Here is a 10,000-nt window from a genome sequence, read left to right as displayed (position 1 = left end):
AATGGTAGGGAAATGATAGGGAAATGGTAGAGAATGGTAGAAAATGGTAGGGAAAGGTAGAAAAATGGTAAGAAAAAAACAAAAATGGTACAGGAAATAAGAAAAAAGCATGGTAGAGAAAATGGTAGAGAAATTGTAAAGATTCATAGAGAAATGCTAGAGAATGGTAGAGAAGTAGTAGAGAATGGTAGAAAATGGTAATAAAGAATAAAAATGGTACAGAAAGTAAGAAAAATGCATGGTAGAGAAATGATGAAGAATGGTAGAAAAATGGCAGGGAAATTGTAGAGAAATAGTATGGAAATGGTAGAGAAGTGATAGAGAATGATATAGAACGGTAGAGAAATGGTGAAAAATGGTCAGAAATAAAGCAAACACGGTAAAGAAGGTAAAATCAAAACAAAAACATGATAAAGAAGGTTAGAAAAAAAAAAAAAGGGGAAAGATGCATCGTGAGTTAAAACGTGAAACTGAAACTGACAAGCAGGAAGAAAGACGTGATTCGCATGTTGTTTGTAAGTTTGAGAAGGAAAAAATAAGGAAGCGAGGATAAGGTAAGAAAATAAATAAATAAAAAGCAAACAAACTATTGATCCAACCTTCGAGTCTCTGCTTCCGGTTCACGCATGAGACTTTTCTTTTCTTTTCTTATTCCTTTTCTTTCTTATTTTCTTTTTTTTTTCTCCTTTACTTATTCATTTCTCTACATTTTTTTTTACTACAAATTATTTTCTTCTTTTCTTCTCGTTCTAGTTTTTTCCGTTTTTTTTTCCTTTCTAAATGTTCGTTTCTTCACATCTTCCCTTCTGTTTTCTTCACTTCCTTTTTTCTAACTTATTTTTTAACTCTCGTTTCATTTTTCTTGCTCAAATATTTCCTTTCTTAGTAATTTCTCCCTTTCCTCTCTTCATCTATCCTTTACAGTTAATATCTTTGCTTATCGCTCCTCCTTTCTATCGCTCTTTCCTTCACTCTTCCCTTCCATCCTTCTTCTTCTCATCCTAGTTTTTTTATGCTCCCTTCCTCTTCCTTACACTCAAGATGGCATCAGGTAACCGCGGTTTCATCATTTCCTTTGTTATTATTTTCTCCTGTCTTCGTATTTATTGCGTAATAGCTTTTAGTCCACTTCCGGGAATTGTGTTCGGTTGTATGTGGCCTTGGCTTTGGCGTGTGTGACCAGGATTCTCTCTCTCTCTCTCTCTCTCTCTCTCTCTCTCTCTCTTTCTCTCTCTCTCAAAACAAAACCCTGAATGGGAGACAACAGTATTTTTTTGTTCCACCTGCAGATTCTGCTCTTTAATCTTCCCTTTGGGGGTGGGACGGAGGTGCGGGGAGAGGTGTGGGTGAAGGTCCATGTTTGTCTTTCTTTTCTTTGTTTTATTATTTCTGTGTAGGATGGGGATGTCTGTGTGTGTGTGTGTGTGTGTGTGTGTGTGTGTGTGTGTGTGTGTGTGTGTGTGTGTGTGTGTGTGTGTGTGTGTGTGGTGGTGGGTTTGGTGACGGGGTGAGTGAGGACGTGACTAAATTGAATAGTTGAATCAGGTAGAGAGTGAATGCCTGGCTAATTGTATCACTGAAGAATAAAGAGTTGTGAGTGAATGGATGAGGCTTTTTCTAAGTGTAGGAGTGTCTCATTGACAACCTGAATGAGTGAGTAAATGAATGAACAGTTGAGGGAGAGAGTTGGAAAAAGATTAGACGAGTGAAATCAATAAATAAACGGAGAAGTGAGTCGGGAAATGAGAACGAGTAGGTGAAAGAAAGAATGTATACATGAGTAAGTGAGAATGAGATGAGTCGGATAGCAAATGAGAATACAAATAAATGAATTAGTGAGTAAAAAGAGAATTAGACTAACAAACTAATCAAAGAGATGAGTGAATGACTAAATAACTATTCGACTGACTAACTAGGAGCAAGAAATACTGACGTGAGTGAGTGAGTGAGTGAGTGGAAAGCGACATAATTGCATATCCGTCATTGATGAGTAACATACCGTAACACAGGTGGTGAGGACATAAACTTTCAGTACTTCTATAGGAGGCGACCCTGGTACTAATAAGCCATGTTGGGCAGTGTACAAACAGGGAGAGAGTGACAATAGCAGGAGTTTACGGCAGGGTGGAGCAGGGGTGGATTGGCAGCGGGGTGTGAAAAGACAAAAAAAAAGGGGAGGATCCAATTTTAGCACGAGGGGGAGAGGGAGAAAGAGGCATAAAAGAAGGAGAAGGAGGAACACAACAGGACCCATAGGAAGAACAAAAAAACAGCACATGTATTGTCACAATGAGGTTATTTATAAAGATTCAAAATGTAACACGTAATATAGAGAAAACTAAAGAATATAAGAAAATATGAAGGAAAAATACATGAGGAGGAAGTAGAGGAAGAGGAGATGAGAGAGAGAGAGAGAGAGAGAGAGAGAGAGAGAGAGAGAGAGAGAGAGAGAGAGAGAGAGAGAGAGAGATGGTGAGGAAGAAGAAAGTTAATTAAGATGGAAAATTAAACATAAAAAGAAATTTGTAAACAAGTCATGATGAAAAATAGTTTAAAGAAAAAATTAGTAAAAAAAAAGATGAAAGGAAAATTAGACTAGCTAACTAATAAGTCTTCAAAAACGCAAAAACAAAAACAACCAACATATAAAACTTATAAATTAAGGGAAGGATCAGACAAGTGTAGCGACTCAAAAGAAAACACACGAACCACAAAATGTAACAAAATCAACAGCGAAAACACCTTTTGGGAAACATAAATATAAAAATGAATAGATGAGACGCAAATATATGAGTATGTAGTGAATAAATAAATAAATGAATAAACAGAAATCAAATACATTTCATAAAACAAACATCATGGAATAATTCTCTCTCTCTCTCTCTCTCTCTCTCTCTCTCTCTCTCTCTCTCTCTCTCTCTCTCTCTCTCTCTCTCTCTATCTATCTATCTATCTATCTATCTATCTATCTATCTATCTATCTATCTATCTATCTATCTATCTCTTAATATTTTGCAATCGTCTACCATTCACGTTTCTGGTTGAGGCGTAACATGTCACATTATTAACGCCACATGAACCTTTGCTCAATGAGAATTTTTGCAGCATTGGTGGACAGAAACTTTATTTTTTAATCAATGAGACTCCAATATGCGCGACTATTTGCACCATTCAATAATGTGAAAAAAAAATAAATAAAATTAGTCCCCCAGCGATGCATCCAATATAAATAATCTCTTCCCATGACTCATTTTTTTTTCTTTTGTCGAATATATAAATTATTTCCACAAGCCGTATTACTGTAGCTTCAGCAATTTCTTTTCTTTTTTTTTTAAAGCTGAACCCGATATTACTGGTATTTTTTTTATTCCGTATAAATTAGCTTTTTTTTCTCTCTCTTACTATTTGGGCTAATATTAAGATTATGTATTTGAATATTGTTTGACTCTGTTTCGGTGACAGTTTGTTTATATACACGCTTATTATCAAAAGAGTTAATAGAAATTTTCAGGATCCATTATTTTTTATTAAATCTACGGTGTTATTTTGCCACATTTCAATTACCTCATGCTTGTCATTTTCTTATTACTGGATGGTGAAACTTAGAATAACACAATATTTCACATTTTTCAGCATTTCCCATATCTTGCACAAGTCTACGGAATCGGCTTTCCAGAGTTCATTTACATTTAAGTATTGTGTAGGCCGTTTTAATCTACTGCGTCTTTCATCGAGGTATGCGCCCTCTAAATTCCTTCCTTTTGTCATGCTTTATGAGGTAGTGATGAGAATATGATTGTTGCTTAGGGCTATGATAAAACAAGCCGACATAAAGACACCGTCCTTAGAACTTAATGAAAACTACGCTGAACATAACAGAAACATTAACAACAACAATAATAATGACAACAATACATCAGCAACAACTAATAATGGTGATGATAATAATGATAATAATAATAACAATAATAATAATAATAATGATAATAATAATAATAATAATAATAATAATAATAATAATAATAATAGTAATAATAATAATAATAATAATAATAATAATAATAATAATAATAATAATAATAATAATAATAATAATAATAATAATAATAATAATAATAATAATAATAATAATAATAATAATAATAATAATAATAATAATAATAATAATAATAATAATAATAATAATAATAATAATAATAATAATAATAATAATAATAATAATAATAATAATAACAATAATAACAATAATAATAAAATAATAATAATAATAATAATAATAATAATAATAATAATAATAATAATAATAATAATAATAATAATAATAATAATAATAATAATAATAATAATAATAATAATAATAATAATAATAATAATAATAATAATAATAATAATAATAATAATAATAATAATAATAATAATAATAATAATAATAATAATAATAATAATAATAATAATAATAATAATAATAATAATATAATAATAATAATAATAATAATAATAATAATAATAATAATAATAATAATAATAATAATAATAATAATAATAATAATAATAATAATAATAATAATAATAATAATAATAATAATAATAATAATAATAATAATAATAATAATATAGCAATAATAATGAATAATAATAATAATAATGAAAATTATAATAATAATGAGAATAATAATAATAATAATAATAATAATAATAATAATAATAATAATAATAATAATAATAATAATAATAATAACCGCATGAAAAATAACAAAAAACGAAATCAGAAAAAAAAAATTGAAATTAGAAAAAGAAACAAAACATCACACCCACACCCAGAACCCTCCCATAAGATTAAAACAAACAAATAAATAGATACGGTAAACAAAGCCACGAAAATACCACACAAACACACGCATCAACCCTCCACCCAACACACAACACTAAACCAACAACAAACACATGAATAACCATAAAAATTACGTATAACTATCTACCTTGAGCTAATCTGACCCCGCTTCATCTTCTTGTCTGCGTTCGTCTTCCTCCTCCGCCTCGCCAAGCATCTCAGAGCGCCTCGAAGTGCTAAGCGGCGGACAGACAAAAGCACGGTCCCAGGATCTGCAAGGAAAGTTAGATCAAGACCATTAATTTAAGTTACGACGGTCTGTCTTCGTGAGCTGGAGGGGAGGAGGAGAAGGAGAAGGTGAGTCAGGAAGTTTACGATGTCTGGTAAAAGAGGAAATGAAGAGGAAGGAAGAGAAAACAAGCAAGACGTAAAAGAAAATGTAATGAAAGAGAACGCAGGAGGTTGGGTGGGGGGAGCTGAAATATAAGAGGAAAGTTGGGAAGTTTATGGGATCTTGCAAAAGTGAAAATGAAAAGAAGGGAAGGAGAAACAAGATGCAGAAGAAAATTTTGAGAGTGTAAGATTAAGGAAGACGAGTATAATTTCCAAAATAAAGATGAAAAAGGAAAAAGAAAAGAGATGGAGATAAATAAGTTAAAGAAGACATAAATACAGGAAAAATAGCGATGAAAATAATAAAAAGTTAAGAAAAAGAGAGAAAAAGGAAAAAGAAGAGAAAAAGAAGAAATGGAGAGAAACGAAAAAAAAGGGGAATAAAAACAGAAGAAATTAGAAAATAAGAAAAAAGTAAACACTGCATGTGGTGGAAGTGAAGAAATATGAAAACTGCGACAGTCAAGAAAAAAAAATGTGTATATCAAAATGCAAACCGAAAAAGCATACATGGCAACTGTGACTGACGTGACGGAAAAATAAAAGAAATAAAGAAAGAAAACTGTGTCGATTTGATATGAGGCAGGAAAAGAATAAAAGGGGAGAGGATTCGTTGTATTTTCACGTAAAACAAATGAGTAAAGGTTTTCAAAGCAGGAAAAATGTAAAGGTGACACTTCTTGACAAAGGAATTCAAAACAAAAACAAAATGTGTGTGGGTGTGTGTGTCTGTGTGTGTGTGTGTGTGTGTGTGTGTGTGTGTGTGTGTGTGTGTGTGTGTGTGTGTGTGTGTGGCTGTGTCTGTATATGGGTGAAATATAAGGAAAAACTTTTATTCCTACAAGCCTTACGAAACAAAAGACAGTGCACGCAAGGGGTAAAATAAAAAAATGTATGTACAGAGAGAGAAAGAGACAGATATGATAAAGAAAATTAGAAATCAAACGAATAGTAAGGACAGAAGATAAACAAAAATCTCGCCTCGATTATTTCTAGTATTTTCGAATTAATCTGACTGTGATCTGGTTTATTTTCAGAATGAGCGGAACAAAAAAAATGTATTTGAGAAGGGAAATAATAAAAACTTTAGAGTATGTTTATGGTTATCTCTGAATTTTAATGATAATAATAATGATAACAAAAATGATAATGAAAATAATAACAATAATAATAATAATAATAATAATAATAATAATAATAATAATAATAATAATATATAACAAACTCTGAATTGTTACTTTAAATATCGTGTAGAAATCCCATGTAGGTATGAAATAGAGCAGAAAATATATATTGTGATGTGCGTGCCAGTGCTGTTATTGTTATTGTAAGTGGTAGTGGTAGTGGTGGTGGTGATGGTGGTAGTGGCGGTGGTGGTGGTAGTTTGATCTTCACACTAACAGCAATGGAGGTAGTCATAGCAGCAGCAGCAGTAGTAGTAGTAGTAGTAGTAGTAGTAGTAGTGGTGATGGTGATGGTAGTAGTAGTAGTAGTAGTAGTAGTAGTAGTAGTAGTAGTAGTAGTAGTAGTAGTAGTAGTAGTAGTAGTAGTGGTATGGTAGAAGATGGAGTCAGCGCCGATGGTGATAAGGGTGATAGTGATGGCAGTGATGATGGTGGAAGGAATTTCTATTTTGTGGATTTAAGTTCAGATTCAAGTGGATATAAATGGGTTTTGGGCGGCGTGGTGGTGGTGGTGGTGGTGGTGGTGGTGGTGGTGGTGGTGGCGGCGACGGCGGCGGGCCACTATTTTTAAAGCTGAAATTTCGTCCACACTAAACTTCTTCCTTCTGACACGCCCTCTTGTCCCTATCCCCCTTCCCTCTCTTCTTTACTCTCTCTTTCTTCCTCCTTCCTCTTCCTTTATTCTCTTCACCTGTCTCTCCAGCCTCAATCCTCCCCCCTCTCTCTTACTCTCTTTCTCCCTCCCTCCCTCACCTTTCTTTTCTCTCCCTTCGTTCATTGGAACCTGCTGTGTTTCTTTTACCTCAACCTCGTTTTCTTCTTTGCCACTCCTATTTTTTATATTTTTTTCTTTTTCTTTTGTTAGTGGTAGTCTCTCTCTCTCTCTCTCTCTCTCTCTCTCTCTCTCTCTCTCTCTCTCTCTCTCATACATCGTTCTTAACATTTTTTTTTCTCTTCTCTCTATTGGTCTCATTGTTTTCTCGTGCACCAGTTTCCTTTATTCCCCTTCCTATTTCTATTTCTCTACCTGTTCCTTCTCCGCCTTTTCTCCCTCATGTTTTTTTTTTTCTTTCCTGCTATGAATCATCTCTCGCCCTCACGATACTCCCTCTTTCTTTCTGGCCTTCTTCCTCTTTCTTATTATTTTAACATGGTTGGTTTGCTGAGAGTTTGTTGTTGTACCAGAATGCGGGTTAACCTTTTTTTTCCCTCCCCAAATTAATTAATGTTATTCAGTTATTCTCACCGCACTGTTTAGTTGAGGCAAAAGTCCTTCCCAGAGCAGCTTCTTGCATTGGATGTCCTTGTGGTTATTTTCAAGGAAGTTGTTGGTTTTTTTCGCTCCTTTTTCCTAAGTTTGTCTTTTTAATGTATACAAATCAGTGGAGGATGGAATTTTCAACCTGCACCTCTGTTCTCTCTCTCTCTCTCTCTCTCTCTCTCTCTCTCTCTCTCTCTCTCTCTCTCTCTCTCTCTCTCTCTCTCTCTCTCTCTCTCTCTCTCTCTCCTTGTTGTTGCTTTCATTTCGTTTTATTATATCTTACTTTTTATTTCAGTTGGTCACTGACGCTTGTTATGACTATGCTGGTTATAATCAAACTTTTGATGCCGCGTGTTTCCTCATACCACTACCAATCCTTTCGTTGCCCTCCTCAATTTTCGAAACACGTGTAGTGAACCTTGCACATTCTTACAGCTATCTTATTCGCCCCTATGCAGATCGAGACAGTCCACAAAATATCATCATGAAGTTCGAGGTTTTTATTGTAAGTGTAAGCTAAAGATGTATGAAATGAAACCTGGCCATAATACAACTCAAATGCTTTCCTTCTTTTTAGTTTATGTACATAGTCAGTAATTGCTGTGATTTCTTTCATATTGCTGCACGGTGAAAATGTAAAAGCAATCATATTTTTCTTTATTACTAACAATTTTGCTCTACTCAATTATCGTTGCTCTTGGAGAGAGTTTAAAGTTCAGCTTCTCCCTTGCCATCAACTACAGCCCTGCCTGTGGCTCTTTGCCAAGAAAGACTCGGAGTCTTCAAGCACCTCCTTAAGACTCCCCACACGGTAAACATTTGCCCGCACAATCAGCACAACGCACTAATGGCCACACAATCCATCCTGCAAGAACACGAGCTACGTTACCTCGGTGAAGAAGCCTCATGATACTATTACCACCAGGAAGTGTATGAGTTGTATTTAGTGATTATAGAAAAATAAATGTCCAGCAGAGAAGGAATAAAAAACAAAAAATACGTCCTTGTATTCTGAAATGTGAGCGAATTATCACTCTTTTAATTGGAGAAGTATTAGCTACACCAACTAAAAAAAAAACGATACAAACACATTTCTTGAAAAATAAACTCATACATTCCATTTCCCATTACCGTGTGCTTTACCAAAAGAAGAAAAACGAATAAACGAAAAAAACCTATCCGAATCAGACAGGGCTTCCATCACACAACAAAACGACAACTAACCTCCATTTTTTCCATTCTCCTCCCTTTTCCATTAGAGAGGTTTAAAAGGAGTGGAAATATACAAAAGCATACCAGGAAAAAAAAAATTGAAACGTACGGGCAGAAAGACTGACGCAGCTTAACAGATGGATAACGGTAAATTCACAAAGCAACGGAGTAAAAATGAGTGCATGAAAGGAGAACAGAGAGAGAGAGAGAGAGAGAGAGAGAGAGAGAGAGAGAGAGAGAGAGAGAGAGAGAGAGAGAGAGAGAGAGAGAGAGAGAGAGAGAGAGAGAGAGAGAGAGAGAGAGCAAACCCCTCTTTTCCTTTATATAATCAACACATTTTTGCAAGCTTCAGAGTGAATATCAGAAAGGTAGGAATAGAGGGAGGAAGGAAGGTAAAGGGAAAGGAGAGGAGAACACATAGGAAATATATGCTACAAGGAAAGTGCAATATGGAGAAAGGGAAGAGGAGGAGGAGGAGGAGGAGGAGGAGGAGGAGGAGGAGGAGGAGGAGGAAAGGTAAATATTGAACAGAGAAAGGAAAGGATGGCGGCAGACTTGTATCGGTAGCTGAGTGTATCACATGTTATCAATTAGTCAAATGGTACACAGATAGATAAGGAAAAAAATAAAGGGAATAATGATACAGTGGATTCCTTGCTGTGCGGACGAACGGACAGCAAAAGAAACAACGAGGAGGTGGAGATGCACGAAAATTGAATAGGAAGAAATAAAGACCGAGCAGGTGTGAGTAATAAAGAGGTAAATCGCATGGAAGTCTTAAAGAGATCAGGTGATTGAAGTGGATGATAATAATAATGATAGTAATGATAATAATGATAATAATAATAATAATAATAATAATAATAATAATAATAATAATAATAATAATAATAATAATAATAATAATAATAATAATAATAATAATAATAAAACAGCAATTATTGTTTCTGGACTTATCTTTAGAACCCAACACACACACACACACACACACACACACACACACACACACACACACACACACACACACACACACACACACACACAAACACACACATTTTCTTCTCATAGTCACATAAATTACCGGAAAACAAAGGTAAACACTTCCTCCTTCTTTCCTTT

At 34.1% G+C, this 10,000-nt stretch overlaps 1 protein-coding gene and 1 long non-coding RNA gene across 2 annotated transcripts in view; one reads left to right on the top strand and one right to left on the bottom strand.

The window, feature by feature from the left end:
* LOC123499504 (neural proliferation differentiation and control protein 1-like) overlaps positions 1 to 10,000 on the top strand; it is a 240,356-nt gene that overhangs the window by 210,719 nt on the left and 19,637 nt on the right. The window lies entirely within an intron of this gene.
* The window catches only part of LOC123499506, a 68,638-nt gene that overhangs the window by 50,578 nt on the left and 8,060 nt on the right, over positions 1 to 10,000 (bottom strand). The window contains exon 2 of the long non-coding RNA XR_006673002.1: positions 4,980 to 5,103. This is a non-coding gene — a long non-coding RNA (uncharacterized LOC123499506). The remainder of the gene's footprint in view (positions 1 to 4,979; positions 5,104 to 10,000) is intronic.

Source organism: Portunus trituberculatus, chromosome 50 (assembly GCF_017591435.1).
Source record: "Portunus trituberculatus isolate SZX2019 chromosome 50, ASM1759143v1, whole genome shotgun sequence".
Taxonomy (NCBI): Eukaryota; Metazoa; Arthropoda; class Malacostraca; order Decapoda; family Portunidae; genus Portunus; species Portunus trituberculatus.
This window is presented reverse-complemented; position numbering and strand designations above follow the sequence as displayed.